This window comes from Solanum verrucosum, unplaced genomic scaffold (genome assembly GCF_900185275.1).
Source record: "Solanum verrucosum unplaced genomic scaffold, falcon-dt-bn FXZP01000049.1, whole genome shotgun sequence".
Taxonomy (NCBI): domain Eukaryota; kingdom Viridiplantae; phylum Streptophyta; class Magnoliopsida; order Solanales; family Solanaceae; genus Solanum; species Solanum verrucosum.
The window spans coordinates 6,392,338-6,404,069 of NW_026020221.1; the positions used below are offsets into that span (position 1 = coordinate 6,392,338).

General features: G+C 40.1%; 1 pseudogene; it reads right to left on the reverse strand.

Annotated features, from left to right (window-relative positions):
- Positions 1-215: 215 nt before the first annotated feature.
- On the reverse strand, positions 216-8,766 carry LOC125831439 (U-box domain-containing protein 35-like; annotated as a pseudogene).
- Between the last annotated feature and the right edge of the window lie 2,966 nt (positions 8,767-11,732).

Below are 11,732 nucleotides of genomic sequence, written 5' to 3' on the forward strand. Positions count from 1 at the left end.
ATTTTTAGGCTCCACTTCTTGAAAACTTTTTTACATTGTAGCTCATCAGTGAGCTGAATTTGCCTCGATTCTTTAATTTCAAATCAGTTGTTTCAAAGTCTGTAGAGGGCTTCTTGTGGGAATGCAAAGCTAAACGAATGTATCTGGGAGACTAATCTATCAACTAACACTAGTAATTGCATGTACAAGCATAGAGGCTCCTGTCTCGAAGAAGCTCAAGAATGTAGCTGAAAGTTGTGGCAATGTTTCCCTGACTTCCACTCTTTGATAGATGAGAGAAGTGAATAATTTGGAAGCAGGTGCTTATGTGGTAATGGTAAATTTGTAACTGGTGAATTATCATTGTTCGCGAGCCATGACTTTATTGCCTTCCGGTCATAAGTGTATCCATCAGCCGCAACACAGGGGTCTTGAATCACTTCCTGTAGTAGAATTTTCCTTTAGTAAATGAAGCAAAGAGCAGGAAGTAGGCTTTGTAACATGCATAATAGCATAATGTAAATTACTACTAAGCAATTTACACAATCAACGAAGTGTACCTTGAGTAGGGGGCATTTGAAGTGGCTAGTGTTAGAAAATGAGATATTTCTAGATGTCTTTTGTTTAATTGTTATTTTCTTAAATATTATGTTAAGTATGTAAAGGAAAGGTAGTCCTTGTTTTATGGAATATGTTTTGTAAGAAAGTCAATAGTGGTTGGATATGTATGGTCCTCTACTAACTTTGGAAAAGCTTATGTAGATATATGTGTGTATGTTTTTTAAAAGCTGTATATGAATGAAAGTTTCTGCTGCTGAACCTTATTTTCTTCTCAAAAGTTTCAAATCCTAACAGTGGTATCAAGAGCCCTTCTTCTTGAGGGATCTGTGAAGGCAAGAAGGCTAAAGTTTTTTTTCTCCTTCTAAGGTGAGAGTTGAGCAGCAGTAACATGGCATCCAACAGCTTCTTGGGTGCAGGCCCTCCTATGTTTACAGGAGAAAATTATCACATATGGGTGATAAAGATGAAGGCTTATCTCAAAGCTCTTAGTCTATGGGAAACAATTGAAACTGAAGATGATCCTCTTCCACTTGGACCAAATCCAACTGTTGCACAAATGAAGAATTATGAAGATGCAAAGTCAAGGAAACCCAAGGCTCTCACATGTCTTCATTCAGCACTTTCAGATGTGATTTTCACAAGAATAATGGCTTGTGAAACACCTAAAGAAGTATGGGAGAAACTAAAAGAGGAGTTCGATGGAAGTGACAGAGTGAAGGCTGTCAAACTGTTAACTCTCAAAAGAGAATTTGAGATGTTAAGGATGAAAGAAGGTGATACTGTGAAAGAGTATTCTGCCAAACTTATGGAGATTGTAAACAAAGTAAGGCTGTTTGGTGAAACCTTTCCAGATTCAAGGGTGGTGGAGAAGATGATGATAAGCTTACCAGCAAGGTTTGAGTCCAAGATTTCAGCAATAGAAGAATCTTGTGATTTGAAGACTTTATCTGTGGAAGAACTGATCAGCAAGTTGCAAGCCCAAGAACAAAGATCAAGTATAAGAGATGAAGAAGTAGCAGAAGCGGCATTTCAAGCACAACATAAAGGCAAACAGCTTATGAAGGACAATAGAAGGATGGAAGGAGATAAATTAGAAAAGGGGAAACCAAGGATGGAATCTTCAAAGAGAGGGAAGTTTCCACCTTGCAGCCACTGTAAAAGAACCAATCATCAAGAAAAAGACTGCTGGTTCAAAGGAAAGCCACCGATTCAGTGTAGATTCTTTAGAAAGATGGGTCATATTGAGAAAAATTGTAGGGCCAGGCAGAATCAACCACAACAAAACCATGTGCAGCAGGCAAATTTTGTTGAAAAGTCTGAAAATGAAGAAGAAAACTTGTTTATGGCTTCTCATGAAGAAAACACAACCAACAAATCCTCATGGTTCATAGATAGTGGATGTACGAGTCATATGTCACACAATGAGCTCTTGTTTCACACACTTGACAAGTCATTCAAAGCTAAAGTTAGGATGGGAAATGGTGAAATGGTTGATGCACATGGAAAGGGTTCAGTTTCCTTTCAGACTACACAAGGTACAAAGCTTATACATGATGTGTTGTATGTTCCTTTTTTAGCATGTAACTTGTTAAGTGTGGCTCAAATGATGTCTAAAGGCTATTCCTTATTTTTTAAGGACAAACATTGTTTGATTTTTAACTCCGAAGATAGTTTGATTGTTAAAGTAAGAATGGTGGATAAAACTTTTCCTTTAGATGGGAGGTTTGATAGTGCAAATTGTGCAAGTAAGGATGAGTCATGGTTGTGGCACAAAAGATATGGTCATTTTAACTATGATACTTTAAAGTCTATGTATGAAAAGGGCTTGACTAAGGATTTACCTGAGATTTCACTGTCTAAAGAAGTTTGTGAGTCATGTCAGATGGGTAAGGTACACAGGAAATCATTTCCTAAAAGTGCTACCTGGAGGGCAACTGAAAAACTTGAACTAGTTCACACTGATGTGTGTGGACCTATGCAGGCATCATCTTTGGGACACAATAAATATTTTGTGCTCTTTATTGATGACTTAACAAGGATGACTTGGGTGTATTTTCTGAGTAACAAGTCTCAAGTATTTTCAGTTTTCAAGAAATTTAGAGCTTTTGCGGAAAGACAAAGTGGTTGTAAGCTAAAGGCTTTGAGGTCGGACAATAGTGGCGAATACACTTCAAATGAGTTCAACAAGTATTGTGAAGATATGGGGATTGATCACAAGTTGACAGTAAGCTATTCGCCTGAACAAAATGGAGTCTCGGAGAGGAAGAACAGAACAGTAGTTGAAATGGCTAGGTGTTTGTTGCTGGAAAAGAAACTGCCACAAAGCTTTTAGGCAGAAGCTGTTCATACTTCAGTGTATTTGTTAAATAGGCTGCCAACAAAAGCTGTGGATGAAAAGACTCCTACTGAGGCATGGAGTGGAATACAGCCATCTGCCAAGCATCTAAAAGTTTTTGGTTCGATATGCTATTCTCATGTTCCTTCTATCAAAATAAGCAAACTTGAACCAAAAGGTGAATTGGGGATCTTTATTGGTTATTCATCACAGGCCAAGGGTTATAGAGTTTTCAACTTGCAAACAAAAAATATTTCAATCCGAAGAGATGTAGTCATGGATGAGCATGCTTATTGGAATTGGGATAAGGAGCAAATTGAGAAAGATAATGCAGTTTTTCAGAACTTGAGCCCGCTACCTGAAATCAAATCATTTGGGTCTGAAACTCTGGAAGAAGACGAAGAATCAGACGGGGAATCCTCACTTGATTCACTAATTTTGAAGACAAGATCTCTTTCCGAGATATATGAAAGATGTAATGTTGCAATCTCAGAACCAAATAGCTATCAAGAAGCATCAAGACATGAAGTTTTGATTGAAGCCATGAAGGAGGAGATTGGTATGATAGAAAAGAATGATACTTGGAAGTTGGTTGATAAACCCAAAAACAGAAATGTGATCGGGGTGAAGTGGGTTTATAGAACCAAACTTAATCCAGATAGCTCAGTTTATAAATACAAAGCAAGGCTTGTTGTGAAAGGTTATGCGCAAGTTGCAGGTCTGGATTATGGGGACACGTTTGCACCTGTTGCACGACATGATACAATAAGGCTGCTATTTGCTTTGGCAGCTCAATCAAATTGGAAGCTGTATCATTTGGATGTGAAATCTGCATTCTTAAATGGACTGTTGCAGGAGGAGATATATGTTGATCAACCAGAAGGCTTTCAAGTTGCAGGAATGGAGGATAAAGTCTACCGACTTCATAAGGCATTGTATGGATTAAAGCAGGCTCCTCGAGCATGGTACAGTAAGATTGATGATCATCTCATTCATTGTGGCTTCAAGAGAAGTGAAAATGAAGTCACTTTATATGTGAAGAAGGCTAAAGGATGAGATGTGTTTGTGGTGTCACTCTATGTTGATGATCTTCTGGTAACATGAAGCAATAAAGCAATGGTGAATCAGTTCATGCAAGAAATGGAGACCAAGTTTGAAATGCCAGATTTAGGTGAAATGAGTTACTTTCTGGGAATGGAGATTCATCAAGCTACTGCTGGAACCTTTATTTCTCAGAGAAAATATGCATGGGATATTCTTAAAAGGTTCAAGATGGAGAGATGCAAGTCTGTACCAACTCCACAGCTTCACAATGAAAAAATTTTGAAGTTTGAAGGAGGTGATAGGGCTGATCCAAGAGTTTATAGAAGTCTGATTGGTAGTTTGCTGTATTTGACAGCAACAAGACCCGATCTCATGTTCGCGGCAAGTCTACTGTCGAGGTTTATGCAATCTCCAAGTCAAGTTCATCTTGGTGTTGCTAAACGAATGTTGAGATATATCAAAGGAACTGCTGATTATGGTATTTGGTTTAAAATGGAAGAGCAAGGGCAACTGATGGGTTATTCAGATAGTGATTGGGCAGGAAGCATTGATGATATGAAAAGAACTTCTGGATATGCTTTTACACTTGGTTCAGGCATGTTCTCATGGAATTCAAAGAAGCAAGAGGTGGTAGCTCAATCTTCTGCAGAAGCAGAATACATTGCAGCTGCTGGTGCAATAAATTAGGCTTTATGGTTAAGAAAGATTCTACGTGATCTGGAGCAAAATGACATTGAAGCTACTGTCATTAAGGTTGACAACAAGTCAGCAATATCTATGGCCAAAAATCCAGTGCAACATAGTCGTAGCAAGCATATAAATGTGAAGTTTCACGCTATCAGGCAAGCAGAGAAGGATGGCGAAGTTCAACTTGTTCATTGCAGCTCAGATCAGCAGATTGCAGACATCATGACCAAGGCTCTTCCTAAGGGGAAATTTGAAGTTCTAAGGGCTAAGTTGGGAGTTTCCAAGAAAAATCTCAAGGAGGAGTGTTAGAAAATGAGATATTTCTAGATGTCTTTTGTTTAATTGTTATTTTCTTAAATATTATGTTAAGTATGTAAAGGAAAGGTAGTCCTTGTTTATTGGAATATGTTTTGTAAGAAAGTCAATAGTGGTTGGATATGTATGGTCCTCTACTAACTTTGGAAAAGCTTATGTTGATATATGTGTGTATGTTTTTTAAAAGCTGTATATGAATGAAAGTTTCTGTTGCTGAACCTTATTTTCTTCTCAAAAAGTTTCATATCCTAACAGCTAGGAGGTGGAGTTTGATTATGTTTCAAATGTCGAGCTCTATCAGCAACCTCTTTCACTCTCTCCAAAATAGGGAGAACTTCATCTTTCAAGTCAGGTCTGTCTCTACGTCGAAGTTCAGTGCAGTTTAGAGCAAGTACAGCCAGTTCCTTTGTCTCTTCAAGAGGCCATTCACCGGCTTCTTGATCCAACAACTCCAACAGGTTATCTTCTTCGGTAGCCATTTCTACCATGTGAGCTAAAGCTATGGCTCATTTTGCAGTAAGCAACTGCAATATGACCATCCCAAAAGCATAAACATCAGATTTTGTAGAGACTAATCTTGTCCTTTGATACTCAGGATCTATCTAGCAAAGTATGCCAACTGGACTCGTGTCTTTATATGCGGTCATTGCTGAGGAAGAGTCTGACTGAACCATTGTTGAAAGACCAACATCTCCAATTTTGCTCACTAAGTTGTGATCAAGGAGTATGTTAGCTGGCTTTAAATCACGGTGTATGATCGGTTTTGGCTTCGTGTTATGAAGGAAAACAAGAGCTTAAGCAAATTCCCACACTATGCGAACCCTGTCAAACCATGTAAGTGGAGGTGTGTTGTTTTTCCTGGTCAACCTATCCTCCAAACTTCCATTCTCCATGTACTCATATACTAGGCAACCGCGTTCAGGGCATGCACCGAGAAGAAATAACAAGTGAGGATGATGAATTTTGCTCAATACTTCAAGCTGTGGAAATAGCCAGAAAAAGGATATAATTAGTTTAACTCAAAGCCAAATTTAAGTGTCAGCAGTGGAATCACAACTACAGTTGGCTGAAGCTAATACGCCATGTATGTTACTCAAAGCTTATTTTAGTTATTCCTGTTAACTTCTTTCTCTGCTCAGAGATTTTACGTACCTCTTGTGGAAATTGCTTAGTTCTATGAGCCTCAGCTGAATAAAGAACTTTCACTGCTGCAGGTGTATGATGCAAATAGCACTTGTAGACCATTCCATATGATCCCATTTGCTATCTTAAGATCCTCGGAGAATGATGACCTAGCCATCACAATCTCTTCCCACGTGAATTACTGGTAGTGATGGGTAGTGCCAATGATTTCTCTAGCTTTTCTTTTGTTCTAGCCTCCCGGTTGGCAATGCTCTCTGCTGCTCTTCTTTGCTCAGCTTCTCTTTCAACGCATTCCATTGCATAGTCAGCTTTCTTCCGTGCTGCTTCACATTTTAACTTCTCTTGCTCTGCCAATTCTTTCGCTTCCTCCTCTTTAAGGTTTATCTGCTTAAGTTTATTTGCTTCCTCTACTCGAAGCTTCTGAAATTCATTCAACTAAGAGAGAGCACAGTATAAGCAAATTATCCAATATGTGCATGAAAGAGGCAAGAATGCTTATTGATTTCATCCTTCTAATAAAAAGAGTAATAGTATTTGGGAGTACTATTTGCCACAAATTTAGTTTTAAATGAAAATTACCTTCCGAGAAGTATCTATCGCCTCAGTTTGGGCTATTGCATACATTCCTTGAATATGTCTGAGCTCAATTCTCAGTTTTTCTAGGTCATAATTGATGTTAACCTGCACATATACAAAGACTTTAGTAGCAATTCACGAAACTATGGTCAAAGGAGATGCAAAAGACGAGAACCCCTCAACAAACCTTTTATAATAGCCAGCTAAACCCAAGAAACTCCTAATATCAGTTGGAGACCTCAATTTTTCGAGTATCAATTTTAATTCCATCACCGGACACAATGTGGCCTAGGAACGCCACAGACTTAAGCCAAAACTCACACTTAGAGAACTTGGCATACAACTCCTTATCTTTCAAAGTCTGAAGAACTATTCTGAGATGACTAGCATGATCTTCTTCATTCCTTGAATAGATTAGTATGTCATCAATAAAGACGATAACAAACATATCTAAATAAGGTTTAAAGACTCTATTCATCAAGTCCATGAAAGTTGCCGGTGCATTGGTCAAACCAAAAGACATGACTAAAAACTCATAATGACCGTACCTGGTCCTGAAAGCTGTCTTTGGAATATCACATTCCCTTACTCTTAACTGGTGATAGCCTGATCTGAGGTCAATATTTGAAAAACAGGTAGCACCCTAAAGCTGATCGAAAAGATCATCAATCCTCGGAAGAGGGTACTTGTTCTTGATGGTAACCTTATTCAACTGGCGGTAATCTATACACATCCTAAAGGAACCATCTTTCTTTCTCACAAACAAGACCGGAGCACCCCAAGGTGAGACACTCGGTCGAATGAAACCCTTTTCTAGGAGATCTTTCAACTGCTTTTTCAACTCTTTCAACTCTATTGGTGCCATTCTATATGGCGGAATAGAGATATGACGAGTATTTGGAATGAGATCTATGCCGAAATCTATTTCTCTCTCAGGAGGAATTCCGGGTAGATCATTAGGAAAAACTTCTGGAAACTCTCTTACTATAGGAACTGACTGAAAATGAGGTATCTCAACACTAGAGTCATTAACTCGGACTAAATGATAGATACAACCCTTTGAAACTAACTTTCTTGCCCGAAGGTACGAAATGAAACGACCCTTAGGCACTGCTGAATTGCTACTCCACTCTATGACTGGCTCACTCGGAAACTGAAACTTGACTGCTCGAGTTCTACAATCTATCAATGCATAACAAGCATGAAGCCAATCCATACCTAGAATGACATCAAAATCTACCATGTCTAACTCAACCAAATCAGCCATGGTGCTCAGTAACAGGATAATCACGATAGACTCTTTCTGCTAGAATAGACTCCCCATCAGGTGTAGAAACACAAAAGGGTTCACAAAGTCTTTCAGGAAGAACATCAAACTTATTTGCAACATAAGGAGTTACAAAAGATAAACTTGCTTCTGGGTCTAGCAAAGCATACACATCAAAAGCAAAGACTCTGATCATACCAGTGATAACATTTGGAGAATTCTCTTGCTCATGGCGACTGGTGATTGCATAGAGGCAATTTGCCCCTCCGCCGGTAGTAGAAGTAGTTCCTTTAGGTGCCGTCCTGTCTGGGGGAGCAACTGAAGAAGATTGGGCCCTACTGCCCAGATTTCCATTACCTTGCTTATTCTTAGGGCACTCTTTCATGAAGTGACCCTCTTGTCCACACTTAAAGCAACATGTCTGACCCTGACGACACTTCCCTAGATGGACTCTACCACACCTAGCACATGCAGGAAACAAACTACCTCCTTGTGCCACACTACCTGAAGACTGTGCTGGTCTAGCCTTGAAGTCCTTCGAATTCTGGCCATTAAATTCCCTTGTGTATCGGGGTGCAGGTGCTCTAGCAGATGATGGAGCAGGTCCCTTTTGCCTTTGTTGGAAGGACAGACGATTCAAATTACCTATCTGCTGCCCGGACTCATTACCGGTCTTGGCTCTCTTACTTCTGAACTCTTCCCTGTCCCTCAGCTTCTCTTCCTCAACCTGTTGTACATAGACCATTAACCTGGATATGTCCATGTCCCCGATAAGCATTGCAGCCCTACTTTCCTTACTTGACAAACAAGATAGCCCAGTAACAAACAAGCTCATTCCATTTCTCATGTCCGCCACCATCTCCGGAGCATAGCGGGATAGTTGGGTGAACTTCATACTGTACTCATGAACACTCAAGGACTCCTGCTTAAGTGTGAGGAACTCACGTACCTTGGCCTCTCTCAATTCTCGAGGAAAGAAATGCCCCAAAAAATCTTCCTCAAAATAAGCCCGACTCGCAGGTGGTGCATCTTCAGCTCTACTTCCTTTCCACTGGTCAAACCAAGTTCTAGCAACATCCTTCAAATGATACGCAACTAGTTCAACTCGCTCAGTGTCCGACACATGCATCACATCAAAAATCTTCTTCAACTCCTCAATGAAGTTCTATAGATTCTCAGTAGTACTCGAACCCATGAAACTCAAAGGATTCATCCCCAAGAACTCTTGAATCCTAGAAGTGTCAGCTCCTTCATGTCGAGCTCCCCTTTGCTGACCAATCTGATTAGTTACAGCTTGACTCAGGATTCTAATTGCCTCTCTGAACTCGGCATTAGAAACTTCCCCTTGATCTTGCACTCCCGGGACATAAGGTAACTCTTGCTCATCCACATAACGTCTAGAAAGACGCCCTCTGCTAACTCTTCGTTGAGGCATGACTATCTGAAACACGCGCAAGCATGGATTAAACAGAAACTCTTTAGAGATAAACTCTAACGCACGAGTTAAGTGTGAAAGAAATGAGAAATCTTCCTAAATGTTGTAGCCTCCCAATTATAGAAGTGGCGCGCTTCACACCGATAATGTGGACTCTACGGATACGGCTTCATAAACTCCCTAGGACTCTTGAACTCTGGGCTTTGATACCAAGTTTGTCACGCCCCGAACCTACACCCTGGGCGGGACCGGCACCCGGAGACCATTTCTGGCCCCAAGCGAACCCTTGGCCTGGCTTTCTTAACTTAGCGGAAACCTAACTCAACAGAATAACTCAATGCAAATGCAAGGTTACAAACAACTTAACTTATAAAATCTGGCCACAAAGGCAACTCGAATCTCAAAATAGGATATTTACATATATACATAGATAAGAGACTCAAAAACTAACTGACTGACTGTCTATCAAGCCTCTAAAATACTGAGATGGATGTTGGGACAGACCCCGCAACACCCTAATAAAACAAAACTAAGAACACAAAATAATTGAGTCCTCCGGAATGCAAGGAGGCTCACCACTGACTCTGGAGTGCTCAGCTGGATCAACGACGTGCAGGATGCTGATCCGGGGTACCTGTATCTGCATTGTCATAAGATGCAGGCCAACTGGCATCAGTACATTGAATGTACGAGTATGCGAGATGGAAAGCTAAGCCGCAACTTAAGCTTGAAAAGAGTACAAGAGAACACTTACCTTGGCTCTGTTCGACTTATGAATAACTGAACTCAATATATAAAGCACTAAGACACATGCAATGTATAAAGCTTTCAAAATAGTGTAAACAACTTAGCTCGTTAATGATAAAACAATAGCAAACTCAACTTTACTTATATAAAAGTAATATAACTTTAGTGGGAGATTCTTTAACCGACAACCACCACTATGAGCCCTAGTGGTGGTACAACATTTTACCTCACGTTGCCCAAGGACCATCCTATACCTGACCGTGATATAGGAAGCTATCTTTACTAAGTGGATCCACTAGCTTAACTTTCGTGATCATCTAAAAAGTATGACCCAAGAAAATCCCATGTTGGCCGCATGGTTCTTATGGAGAGTTGAGTTAATATGAACTCGTGTCCCCAACTCCGTGCTCAAGACTACTCCCAAAAATATACTTTAGCTCAGAAGTGTTTAAAACACATCTTTCTTTAGTTTGAGATAATTGCTCAAAATCTAGCCCAAAGGCTCACTTGGAATCGATGTTCCTTTCTTACTCAAATGTAAAAACATTTAGAAACTTCTTCGGGAAATACATAGTTCCCTAATACTTTTGAGAAATGGACTCGACTTTATGCTCTTGACTTTACTTGAAACTTGAGACTCTTCACTTGGCTTGAACTCTATACTCTTTACTCGACTTGAAACTTGAACCTTAAGACGAAGGTAAAACGTTTAATAACGGCTCTTGAAAAGCTTTAGAGACTTGCTTGAACTTATCTCTTAACTTTGTTTGACTTGACTCTAACTTCACTTTAACTTGATACTAACTCGCCTTGAATTGGATTATGGATTCAAGGTGTATGATCACACGTTTTTGGATGAGTTCTTGACGTTTAGAAGTACCTTAGAGTGTTGGAAACAACTAGGAAGCATAGGTACAATACCTAGGAACATGCATGAGAAAGTATGAAAAGAATGGGGGAACTTGGCGTCCTTGGCGCTTTGCAAGGCGCGGAGCGCCAGCTCTTGAAGCTCAGAAGGGACCTATTGGCGCTCTCCTAGGCACGGCGCCCCAAGGGAGAAAGCCCAGAAGCTCTCTTGGGGCGCGTTGGCAGGCACGACGCGCCACCTCTTTCCCTAGAAAACTTGACTTTTCTCTTTCCTTTTTCCAACTCTAAACCACCCTAACTTCAAGGGTTTCAACTCCAAACACTAAGGATCATAAAATCCCTCAACATACAAGATATTCAACTCAAAACACAATCAAATCATGTACTAAACCAACAAGAACTTCCAACAACACAACCAACAACTTCAACAACACAAACCAACAATTTCAACAACCCAACCAAGCTTTCTCGGAAATAAAATGAGTTTGGTGTGTGGGGGAAAAGATCAAACCAACACTATGAACTCACATACCTAGTAGGGATCACCCCCGACGATATCCACGACGGACACTTGCTTGATCTCCTCTTCTTCTCCTCTTCTTCTCTTCTTCACTCAAAACCCACACTCTCACTCTTTTAAAATGGGACAAAATGATCCAAAAACCAGCCTAACACAACCATATAACTCCAAAAGAAATAGCTAGGGAAAAGACCAAAATGCCCTTAAAATTTCCGGACGGATTCCCTGCCAACTGCCCAACTTTCAAAGGGCATAA